A 13,372-nucleotide genomic window follows, 5' to 3' on the forward strand; every position below is an offset into this window, starting at 1 on the left:
CTCTGTTAGTTGTTGTTTAGAGACTTGCATGACCTTGAATGCATGCTTAATGAATAACACAGAACTGTAAAACTAAAGACCCCGTGTTTATTTTAATGTAACAACAAATATATTTGAGTCAGAATAACTGTTTATGGATCACTGGTCTGGTCTACGAGGGGATTAGGATAACAGCCATATCTAACCTTTGAAATGGGTTTTAGTTGAGTTCATGTGTGGAAACAGGCTCTGATGTGTCTTGTAAAGTTAAGGATTCCTAAAATTGCCCTGTTTAGGACTGTGGCATGTTCATGCTAGCAGAGAATAGACATAAAAACTAAACCCCTTACCTCCCACTCACTCTTAGCAATAAGTGGGAATAAGATTTGAGCTCTTATTTACCCAGAAGATAGCACAAACTTGACTTGTGTCTCCATTAAACACATGTGCAATACCACTCACAATTTTTCCTATTAAATTTAATAAGTCCAAACTTTTGACTGTTACTCTACCTTGCACCATTGAAGAGTATTAGTTGATATATGAAACTTTTTGATTAGGGCTGCAACTAATGATGATTTTAATTGTCGACATATCTGTAAATAATATTTTCGATTAGTCGATTAGTCACGATAATTTCTGTCATGCCGACCATCTGTGCTTCCAGTTGACGCAGCTCTTTTTACAGGCTCCAGTATGTTTTACCCCACTCTCTACATTTGCCTCAAATGAATGTCACCCTGATTCCCTGTCAGTATTAAATTTAAGCTTAACAGCTTACTACTAATTTATTTTGAAACATTCAAACTTAGCTATAGTGTCATATCCAAGCTGTACAGAATTTGCCTCAAAGGGAAAACAAAATAGACAGAATATTTTAACATCTTAATTTTTACAGAATTGTATTGAAATTATTATTTACATCTTGAAAAAGCCTGTTTTGTAAGGTAAACAAGAGCCAGAATCCTTTACAAAATTCCTGAATCCAAATGGCGATCTGGATTACCACCAAAATTAAATCACTTCTTCCTTTTCACATTTCCAGCACACAAGCGGCCATTTATAGTTGTTTGGAGTTCTGCTGAGCATCTACCTGTGAGGCTTATTGTCTGAAAAGGAGGATGTAATAAAACAGGATAAGCATTTATCAAGTTAACTACAGTTTCACAGACTATGTGGTCTGTTGAAACAAAGACAAATATCTCTGTTTTTCTGAAATCTTTAAGTTTTTCATGCGGCATTGTTTCAGCCCCGGTGATGTCTCGACGACAGTCCCTGTATGGGACAACATACCCTTTCTAATTTAACTGTCAGCGAGGACATGATAGTTTGGACCAAACTTGTATAAGACATGTGGAGAGTATTACTGGCCGAGTGGGTTCCAGTTTACATTTGTTTTGGAGAGTTCTTCCCAGTCCTCTGCTGGAATTGTTATCCCAGCCTTCAAAGTTTTTCCCTTTTTCGAGACACAAACTGAAGGACAGTTGAGCGTAAACACAAACTTCATCCATGCTGTGTGACATTTCTAAGTACCTAGTTTCTGTAGTTCACAGTGAGAGGTATAATTAGTCAGAAGACAGAATGTGGTTCTCTTGACAGCTAAAACGCTGCATGTGTTACCAGAGCTTCAACAGATAACAGAAGGAGCTCATTGTCTGCACCTGTTTCCAGGTACCAGCCATCACTGTTGAGTTACTGAAGTGATTAAGCCGACAATGGTTTATGTTGATAAGGTCTCACTGAAGATTATAAGACACAAACCTTTCTAAACAGTAGTGGTGAAATAAATGGATGTGACATCACATGGCTGAACTTTCCAGTTTTGAACGATAACGCTACAGAGTGCCACAGATTAGATCCTGCTCCATCCTTTCTCTCACATTTAACTGTTTCCTTAAGTGAATGTCGTAGAACCACCTAGAAGTTGAGTATTTTTTGTCTTAGATAGAAAAGATGTTTAAGCCCTAAAGCAGCTCACTAAACTTTGACACATTTTCATGCTTTAACACCCACTAATGACGGCTAATTCAGCATCCATCTTGCATCTTTTCTCTTCTCTGTGCTCTCTCTATTTTTTAAAAGTCAGTCCAGTTTTGACTGTGATGCATATACAGTTCTATGTCACTTATTTTTTCCTGTCTTGCGATGATACTGTCCTCTGCCTTTCTTTGCTGAATCAATCACTGTTCACCTTTAACATGGCCATTATGTTGAAATATCCAGTGACAGTGCTGTAAAACAAAACGCAGTTGTCATGTTATAACTACGACGGAGTATTAGGGCCACAATGAGAAAAAAAATAGTGTCGGATTATTATTTTTTCCTCTGCTTCACTAGAGAATAAAGTCGAAATGACGAGAATAAAGTCGAAATACGGTTTCAAGAATAAAGTCGAAATGACGAGAACAAAGTCGAAATACTAATATTAAAGTCGAGTTTTCAATATGAATTTTAACAGCTTTAAAACACAATGCCTTGTGTGTAACCTACTCACTTTTACATCAAGAAGCTGCATGTACACACGTTGTAGCCTACACGGCATGCGGTCACTCTGTCTTTTTTTTTTTTTTTTACTTTATTCTCGACATTTTGACTTAAATCTCGAAACTGTATTTCTACGTTATTCTTGTCATTTCAACTTTATTCTCTTGTAAAGCAGAGGAAAAAATAATAATCCAACATTATTGTTTTTTTTCTCATTGTGGCCCTAATACTCCGTCGTGAATAACTCTGGGCTGGCAAATAAGTTAAAGTGTGCTCTCCCAGCCTCAGGACACTGCAGGACAATGACTCTCCAGGAATGTACATAGTTAATGAAGATGTACCATCAAGTCAGAAGCACAAACTTTTAAGGTTGGAAACAAAGTTGCTCAGATCTTCTCCCACCTGCTGCTGCACCACGCCCACCTGCCTGAATGAAAACATGGATGTTTAACCGTGTTTTTCATGTGCAAGTTTAAGGGCTTACTCTGACACTTATAACTGCCTCAAATATAAATATGGCCATAAACAGCTATTGTCTAACTGCATTGTCTAAAACCGGTGTGTATAAATTAAGCTTGTGGTCCTTAATGTTCAGATATTCCCTCTGTTTTGTCAGTCATCTGCTCCATGTAATATGTTCTCAAAGAACATATTTTATTTGTTGACACAGGGAGAAGTTTAATAGCATATAAAACTGAAATGATTTAGAAAATACATTTTTGCTTGGTTGACGAATCGACTTGCAGCTCCTGCTCTGCTTCTTTTCTGCCAACCTAAACATGCTGAAGCTTAAAATTCTTCAGTTTTTCTGAGCATTTGTTTAGTCTATTTAATTATAAAGCAATCAATCATGTGTGTCAGTAGTACAGTAGCTTACTCTGGGCTTTTTTTTCCATACTATAATTCTACTTCATCTAGAATATTATTTTATGTGGTTAAAAGTTGATGCATTTTTCATGTGTCTTTGGAGGCAAGGGAATTCTGGGAAGTTCCCGTGTTAATGTAATTATGTCTGTTTAATAGTACATTGTGGTCTTGAGTGTTTCCTTCTGTGCTAATTGTGATGAGGAGAACACAACTGTCTCCTCAGCAGTAGACTCCATCTGGATAAAATCTCTTTTTATTGGACAGCCCTTCAAAAGCTCTGGCATTAACATTGCTACTGGCTAAAATAACAGCGTATGTGATTCTGGGTATGGCCGTCTGTCTCCTTACTTCTCTGTCTGCTTCTCTCATTTATTTTCTATTGACTGACCTTGCATATTACACTGTTATCACAATTGTTAAATCGGTTTTCTGCATGTTTACCACCTTTAACCTCAGTTTTCTTCAAGAAGTGATCCAGGCTCCTTTCAGAGGTGTTACTTTTTTGTTGGTTATAGTTAATGACACAGCTTGAAACTTTTGTCTGCGTTTGAACGGGGAGCAAAATAAGTATCTTGTATATGTCCTTTTTTTTTTTTTGAAAGGAAACATCCTGACCTTGACTGGTGACAAACAAGACGCCAAATCAAGTAGCTGTTTCCCGTTTCTGTGTAATGTGGTTTTTCCAGACTGACGCCCTTGGAGACCAGCGATAGGTCCGGGATCTGTTCATTCCAACAGGAAACATAAACTTCAGCTCAGCTACTGATGGATTATTTGATTCAAAAGGAAATCTTACTAATTTTTTAAAAGCTGCACATCGTCTGAACATCCTGCCACAATGGTGGTGATTGATTCATTTTCTGAAACTGCTTAGTCAGATTAAGGGTGGCGGGGGAGTTGGAGCCTTTCCCAGCCGCCTTCAGGCAAGAGGCAGGGTACACCCTGGACAGGTCACCAGTCCATCGCAGGGCCCAATGATCGTGATAATTATACAAATTTGCAACTTTGACTGTTTTCCACTACAATCACCTCTGTTACAAAAGATAAAATAAAATATTGTTGGAAATATTTAAAGTTGAATTATAATATTCTTATGAATAATTGTGCTTAGTGTACTAACACAGGCAAAACAATAGTCTTCTTCAGTTAGTTTTTTTTTTCAATTTTTTTTCTAGTTCTGAAAGGAAAATGTCATGTTGAATTTTGATGATGAAAAATGTAATATCCAAAAATATGTTGAGTAACTGATTAACTCTTAATTATTCTGATTTATTTAGTTTTTGTCTGTTATCAGTGGCTTTTATTTATTTTTTTTCTGTACAGCTCAATGGTCCGGTGCAGTTGCTTTAATATGCTTTATATTTAACCCTGGATTGGATTTGAACCCTGTGCCTATTTTAGGCCTTTGCTCTAAAATCGCATGTGCATATTTCTGCAACCACAAGGTCCATATGAAAACTTTTAGAGTCACAGCAAAAGGAGCATGTGTGAGATTTGTTAAGATGTGTAAATATCAGTGCATATATTACTGGTGAAGAATGCATCAGGGTGGCATGTATAAAAGATAACACATTCCAGATGAAAATCAATGTCTCAGTGGAATAATGTAGCACAAGGTCTAAACCAGATCATAGGAAAATCTACATTATCTCTGCTAAGGTCAAGTCTTAAAAAGTGAAGCAAAACTAAATTAGACAGGTTTTAGTGCAGACATTTAAGGAGAACTCTCCAAAATGACCTGTTCAGCAACATTAATTCTCAACATCTCCCAGTTGCAGGACCTCAGGCTGTAAAGGTTTAATGCTGTGCTTCTCTAAACGAGGGTTCAATATCTGACTGGACGTTCGACCATAAACTATCCAGCATCTTTTAATGAAAGACTGAATTTTTGTGACATGGTTTGTTGGTGACACAAATGACTGAATGCTTATACCGTTTTGATGCTCTGTTACATCCACACACTCTCTGATTTTTTTTCTCACTCCCCCCCACACACACACACTTTCCTCACACATGGTCATCATAGGCCAGGTTTTTCCACTCCAGCCAGACAGAAATTGGCTTGGAGTCCTTGTTGCTCATTTTTCATGTCAGTCTTTTCCCTGCAGAACGCATCACTGCTGAGATTCTCTCACATGAACAAACAGGCCTCTCAGTCCTCGCCTGTAAACATTTTAATTTCACTGGCCTCATTTAGCCTTGGCTCTGCTCTGGATGAGTTGGTGGTGTATGTTTCAGTTTTGTGTGTGTGTGTGAGAGTTTTTGGACAGTAACTGTAGGTGCTGAATGAGATCTGAAAGCCTAAATGTTTAATTTTCTCCAACTTTTGAAAGTTCTTTGCAATGATTTTGGCATCCTTAAGTGTTTGATTCCTCTGTGAAAGCATCTGCAGCAGTCGGGGGAGACTGTGCTTCATTAGCTATTTGGGTCTGTTGGCAAAGGCATCGCAGGCTTTGCCATAAACTTTACAAAAAATAGAAAAAACTGGATCTGCTGATTGAAAAGCTCTTGGTGAAACAGTCTCCTTTAGTAAACTAAAGAAATAAAAATCTATAACTTCTATTTTTATGTTATTTAGGTTTATTTTGCAGCCTGTAAAACTACACCGTTCTGATTATCTGACTAATCTAGTGTAATCCAATTTATTTGGAGTTTATGAAACATAAACTCAACTCTCATAGTCTTGGAAGATCTTGTATTTGTGGTCAGAATGGGAGTTATGATTTATAGTAATCAGTTAGGCTTGTCGTCTACCGTGAAGCCCCTCCGCTTATTGTATTTGTCTGGCTACAGTTGGAAAAGGCGGCATTAGGATTGTATTACAGTTGTTGTCACTTCTAACTGAATCCAACCTAAACTCTGAAGTTCTGAGGCTTTTTTCGGGTGAACTCATTCTGAAACAAGAAACAGAAATTTATATGTTATATATATGTTTTCTGTGATTTTGACATATATAGAACTTCTGATGTAGATCTGTAACTTTTTCTAGCTTGGAGTCTCTAATTATTCTTTTCAAACCTTGTAGTAACTTGTGCAGGTCAGACTTCTAACTTCACCCTACTGGTATTGTGTTGGACCCCTTTTTTCCTTCATAACTGTCTTAATTGCCATAGATTCAACAAGATGTTTGAAACATTGCTCAGAGATTTTGTTCCATTTTTAGCATCACACAGTTGCTGCAGATTTGCAGATGCACATCTATGGTAAGAATCTCCTGTTCCATCTCAATCCAGTAGAGCAGCATTGGGATGCTGCTCTACTGGATTGAGATCTGGTGACTGTGGAGGACATTAAAGTACAGTGAACTCTTTGTCATTGTTCAAGAAAGCAGTTGGAGATGTTTTGAGCTGTGTAACATGGTGCATTATCCTGCTGATGTATGTATGGGGGTGTATGTTGATGTATGTTCAGATAGATCCACGCTTCAATGTTTCCATATTCTGACCCTACCTTCTGAATGTGAAGCTGAAATGGAGAAACATCAGACCAGGCAACATTTTTAAATTTTAGCCTCAGTTTCCTGGTCATAGCTGACTGGAGTTGTACCCGGTGTGGTCTTCTGCCACTGCTTTAAGGTTTGACATGTTGTATACCTTTGTTAAAACCAGTTGTTATTTCAGTTCCTGGTACATTTCTATCATCGCCAACCAGTCTGTCCATTCTCCTCTGACCTCTGACGTCAACAAGGCCCTTTAGTTCCAACAGCTGCTGCTCACTGGATATTTTCTCTCTTTCAGACCAATCTCTGTAAACTCTAGAGATGGCTGTGTGAGAAGATCCTAGTATATCAGTTTTTGAAATGTTTTTTGTCTGCAGAAGCCTTGAAAGTATAACCATCTTCAGCTCATGCCATAATGGTGCAAAATAACCAATGAAAAGTGGATTTTAGGTGAGCACTACACCAGGTAACATATCAGCACACAACCCAGGAAACAGTGGAACCATTCTTCAGTCATTATTTTACAAAACCTGCTTTAGGTTAACGTGACACTTTGAATCTGTGTCACTCTGATTAAGAACATGTCCTCATTGTGCAGTCTGCAACACTTCACATTGATAAGTTTATTAGTTCTTTGTGGTTTGTATTTAACCCTGAACTAATATTGCACAGCATATATCTGCAACAAGCCACCATGAGACACAACCTGATAAAAGACTCTGCTTGTCTTTATTTATAGTGTGTTGGGATACATCTTTCGCCTACACTATATCTTATTTCCTTAACTGGAAAACCAGACTGTGTTTTAGGGGGTTTCTTTTTTCAGCCCAGACCATAAGAAGTGGTTAAATATTTTCAACAAAGAGATCATAATCAAAACCATTTCTATATTATTGGTGTTTTCAGATTGTTTGCCCACAATTCTTAATCATGTAGACTTGACCAAACTAGGCGACTAATCAATGCAGACATCCTGGCATCTCCAAATTCACAAATTTGCCCTGCCGAATGGTCTTTCCTCATTTCGTTCCGTACAGCGAGATCCATAAAGTTGAGATGTCAGGGTGAAATTAAGTTTATTGGTCATATAAGCAGTTTAAGTTGTATATGTGTTTAAGGTTAGAGCATTAGCTTCAGGAAAAAAATGTTGGCGTTCTTGTAACTGGAAAGTTCATTTGAATTAGAGGGTAAATTGATATTTCAGTAGCCTTGAATTCATCAGACTTGTTGAGTGATTGATGAGATTTTAGGGGCTCCAATCAGAGAAGCTGCCGAACATAGTGGCCCTCTCCTGCTTAATGACTCTACCATTGCCCATGCTGTCCTCAGCTAATAATTTGGAACCTGAGCTGCCTCCTCTACTTTTGGGCCTCAGTCTTCCTCCTGGGTCACAGCATAATCATGACAATTCACTGCATTCCCAAACAATTCAGACATCTTTTTAAAACATCAGGCCTAATATTAAAACCAAATACATCTGAGACTCTAAATTGATTAGCAAACAAGGTCAAAGAATTTAAATGTGTGAAATGTCATGAGATAACAAAAACAATCTAAAGGAAGCTGGTTATTTGGACCTTTTTTTCATGTTGCATCAGTAAAAATGTAGCAGAGCCGCAGTGATACTGAAGATGTTGAGTGGTGAAAATGGCCATAGAAAGTTCAGAAAGTAAAGCTGTTGTAGTTGTTGATGTTGAACTTGACAGATTAGCACCCTCCACATTCTCAGGCAAAACTGAAGTCAGATGTAATTTGTTGGTCTACACGTTTGCTAGTGATGATGCCTATAACAAAATTCTAATAATAAACTGGTAGATGGAGATAACCACACAATTTATGCACCCAAATATCTGGTTGTAATCTGTGGTGAAAGATGACTCAAAGCTGTGATCAGTACACTGTGAATATTAACATTTTTTTTTTTTTTAAATATATAATTTACAATCCTCATGACAGTGGAACAGTTTGTTCTTAGACAATTTACTGCAGAAATTCTTCTTTCAGTCAGTGGAACATGTGAGTACTGTGTAAAAATATACCACCCAGCACTAACAGAAGTCTAAATTGGATAAGTATTTTACCTGTTGTTGGTTGCATAGTGGTGTGGTGGTCAGCACCTCTGCCTTTCGACGAGAACGTTGCTGTCTCAAACCTCTGTGCAGAGTTTGCATATTCTCCCAGTGTATGTGTGGGTTCTCTACAGCTTTTTGCGCACTCTAAAGACATTTATGTAGCGTTAACTGGTCACTCTAACTTCTCCTTAGTACAGAGAAAGAGCGCAAGTGGTCATTTGTCTCACTGTGTTGGCCCTGTGATGGACTGGCGACCTGTCCAGGATGTACCCACCTTCTTGCCTGCTAATTAATGGAAGAGGCTCAGGTATCAGTATAGAAAAATGGATGAACCGATTATTCCTGTTGTTATTCTTCACGTGGTTTGTGTTTAGGTTGACATAGTTACTCCTACGTACATTGCTACCAACTTCTAAACATATATCATACAACACAGGTTTGTCTTTAAAACATAACTCTTTGTTTATATTAAATCTTTTTTGCGGGCATGCAAACTCATCATGTTTGTTAAAAGCCAATGGACCATAAAATGTCCTTCATGCAGCAAAGCATCCAAACAACATGACAACTCTTATAAAACTTAGCATTTTCACAAAAAAGAAACAAAATTGGGACATCTACTGGTGAAGTTGCAGATTACAACCAACTGAATTTGTAGTTTTACATTATGAAAAACTTGAATATATTAAAGGACATTTTTTAAATTTATCCACCTCGGTGTTATATTTCTAACTATTGTTTACTGTCCCAGAGATTAATTTATTATAGGAAACTGGACTCGGTGGGGGACTGACTGGCAGACAGGACAGAAGATAAAGACAGAAAAGTGAAATTGGAGGGTAACTAGATTTAAAAAGCTCTGAAATTTGCACTGTATGTGCGTATGTGTCAGTATGTATGTGTGTGGGTGTGAGACGTGGCAGAGCGAGGCCTGGCCAGCCGGCAGATCTATTCCATATGTTTCCTGGAGACAGAGTAAGGCTGTTCCCCTTCACCCCACCCACAGCACAAGGAGTCTTCATTTAAAAAGACAAAACAGTAAGAAGCGGAGCAGCCGCAGCACCATGTATTGCTCATGCACTTAACTCATTTTCTGCAACTGTGGATGTCAGTTTCAGGTAAAGACTGCAGGTGTTGGGTTTCTGGGAGCCAGCTGCCTTTTGGTCTCACAGCAGAACCAGGAGGGCAAAGAAAACACACACAACTTGTCGTGTTTTCACACATCACATTCATCATTCCCATGTGTTTCACTTCGAGAGTTTTTGTCGGGAGGCTGAGACAAAAGAATATTTTACGTCCTGCATCAATGATCAGCACTTTCCACGGGTTTTCAGCTAGAACCACATATTATATTGCAGTAAGGATATTGACAAATCCACAGAGAATTATCAACTCTATGGTTTTAATTAGCTTTACTGAGTATTTAAGCATGTTTCTGTTCATCATTTCAGGCTCAGGACCTTAAACATTATTTATCCATCTTTTCTCTAATCATCAATTCCAGCAGCAGTGGTAGCAAATAAAAAAAAACATAAATTATAAAAACAAAAGAAATTATGTCCTCACTTTAGGTGTTTTTTTGTTTAATCTATTTAAAAGATTTGATGCATATCAGGGCGCAATAGAAATAATATAGTTTAATAATGAAGTGCAACTGACTGGCATCTTCCCAGGTACGATAGGAGTTGAGATGGTTTTGCATCTTCCTGTACTGCCCCCAAGTGGCCAGAAAAATGAAAGCAAACTTAATCACGACATATATTATCCTGTTAACAGTACAACCCAAGCTAATTCGAGTAATAGATTTAATAAAACTGGCAGACGGACAGCTGAAAGACACTGTCAGAGGTTTTTTTTCTTTATGTTTCAGTGGAACAGAACAGTTTTTAATGGACAAGAGGAACCTAAACATTATAGGCATTATAGTACAATGTTTCTCTCACTTATACAGCACAATCACTTATTTAGTCTATGTTAGTAATCTAAATTAAAATACATAAGGATGCAGTGTATAGATCTTATTGGCCAGTACTTTATTCACTATACAACAAAAAAATGACAAATAGCAGTGAGAAGACCAGTCGGTGGAGTTTTAGGAGAGAAATGTCCCAGGAATCAAGCTGCTAAATTGTCCTGGGCTCTAACTTAGTTAGAGATATGTTCAGCTGGTGAAAGCTGCGGTCTCCTCTACTACTAATACAGAACCGTTGGAATAAATGCAGTATTGGTCTCAGCGTTGTTTTGCCAAAATATGCAAAGCTTTCTCTGAGGAAGAGTGGATTGGAGCAAAACCTGTATGGACCTTTCAGCAGTCACGGAGTCTTTTCAGATGAGGCATTGTGACTAACCCACCACAACTCCACCACTGATGCATGCTTTTAACTTGGCTTCAGTGACAGCTAAACCCTGATAGGAAATCGTTTGTGTCCCTCGCTCCTTCAGATGGCAGGATCTCACATTCCTGATTCCAGAGTTTCAGCTTAAAAATGGTCTTTCTGCAGAATCATTTCCACTTTGCCTCAGACCATTTTAAACAGGCTTTGTTCCAGATATCACTGTTTCTGGACTGTGTTCACATAGAACTTTATCTTTGAAAGACAGAGCCTTAATGTGCATTTGTGGATTCATTCCCAGTAGACAGTCATGTCTGTTTTTGATGCAGTGCCTCCTCACATCATGGACACCTAATACTGTTTTTCAGCTGAGTCCCATTTGCACAGAGATTCCACCAGATCCTCATGTCCATTTGTTGATTTTAATTTACAATGGCTGATAAGATATTTAGTCATTACAATTTTTTATTAATGGATAATGGATCTAAGTTCCTCAACAAGTTTTTTTTTTAAACAGATTGCTGAACCTCTGCTAGTCTTCACAAATCTGCCTCTCTGAGAAGCTCTTCTACTCAGCTGTGTTAATGACCTGCAGCTCATTTACCAAATGAGCTGCTCAAAGTTTTTCCAGCTGTTTCTTTAAGCTGCACTTTACTTTATCAGCTTTTTGACTCCTGTTGCTGCCAAATTCAAGATAAGCTAATAGTTTTTACAAAATAGCAAATTGTCTCTGTCAGCATGAGATGTTTTTCCTGCTTTCTTTGTGAATGAAATCTAGGTTTATGCAAATCATTTTATTGTGTTTTATTTCACTTTAAGCAGTGTCACTTTTTTTTTTTTTTTTTGGTGGGAGTAACTTGATTTTACTATATTAGACCATCTTTCCTGTTTGCACGTCCAGTCTAAACATAGTGATGTTCTAGCAGGAAATCTGATTTGTTATGGTGTTGCTATATTCATTTGTCTAAGAAATTATTTGTCCGATCCAAACAGCAACTTATTACTTTAATAATGATGAAGACCAGACCAGTCTTCTCAGTGGAAGCAGAAAGGACAAGAAAGAGCACATTCTTTCATATCCCAACCAACCAAGTCTGCAGAGGGAGGAAAAATACAACAAAAAATCTTTAGGTTCCATGTGATTTAATGCCGTTTGTGTGACAAACATCATGTCTTTTGCATAAGGAGTCTCTTCTAGTGTTATGTTCTAGAGTGTTAATGACATTTTATAGCATGCAGACTCCAATATGTTTGTTAGAAAAACGTTTCATAAGTTCAGTGTTGATTTACAGGAGGAGTTGTAGATTTTAAAGCCCTTTAATCTTAACACTTTTTTCCAAGTTAGTCTGGCTTCTTTCAGAAGCACTGACAGACTTGGCAGCCATAACAGAGTGACTTAGATTGGTTTCCAGACCTCTGCAGATGCAGCGAGACCTGGTTGCAGTTGCTTGTTGTGCACTGACATCTGCTGGTGGATGAAGGGAGGACCCAGCTGCTTATTTTCTGCCATCTGTTCGGGCAGGGATGATCAACTCCGGTCCATCAAGGCCGCAGTCCTCCAAACTAGTAGTTTCTCTGTTGCACAACGTCTGATACACATCAGACTAAATTAGCAGACTTGTGCAGGACTTGACATCAAACTCTACACTGGTTGTGTAGGTGTGTTGCAGCAGGGAAACTCAGAACATCTGTAAGACTGCGGCCCTTGAGGACCCAAGTTGCCCATTCTTGTTTTAGGGAAATACATTGTGATCCAGAATATTCTGCATGTGGGATTTCACTTAATGAAACATCTATGTTTTAGTTTTCCTGTGTATGTTTATATATCTAGTGTTGTTTCTCTGGTCAGCTTTGGCCACTGATAACAGTCTCAGACCAGTTTGGAGGTTGAGTTGAGGTTTGAGTTTTCCAGGTGAGTTTAGTGAAAGGCAGGCTGCTGAAGGAGGGTGTTCCACATTGTAAGGCAATTCACAGTTTCCACGCAGTCTGGGGGAAATGACGGAGCTTTCAGCAAATGAGAAGTGTGGAATAGTGCAGTGTCCTGTGAAAGGAAAGAAAATATTTGAGGAAAACTTCAGTAAAATCATTGTACTGTCACACACACAAAAAAAAAACTTTCTGCAGAGTAATATGGAACGAATGGAAAGATTTAAGAAAATCCAGGTTGTTGTGTAACCTAAAAATCATTTTTCACAATT

At 38.1% G+C, this 13,372-nt stretch overlaps 1 protein-coding gene across 1 annotated transcript in view; it reads left to right on the forward strand.

Annotated features, from left to right (window-relative positions):
- The window catches only part of cenpp (centromere protein P), a gene marked incomplete at its 5' end in the record, with an annotated part of 126,812 nt that overhangs the window by 50,497 nt on the left and 62,943 nt on the right, over window positions 1-13,372 (forward strand). The gene's annotated exons all lie outside the window — the stretch shown is intronic.

This window comes from Telmatherina bonti (genome assembly GCF_933228915.1).
Source record: "Telmatherina bonti genome assembly, chromosome: 6".
Lineage (NCBI taxonomy): Eukaryota > Metazoa > Chordata > Actinopteri > Atheriniformes > Telmatherinidae > Telmatherina > Telmatherina bonti.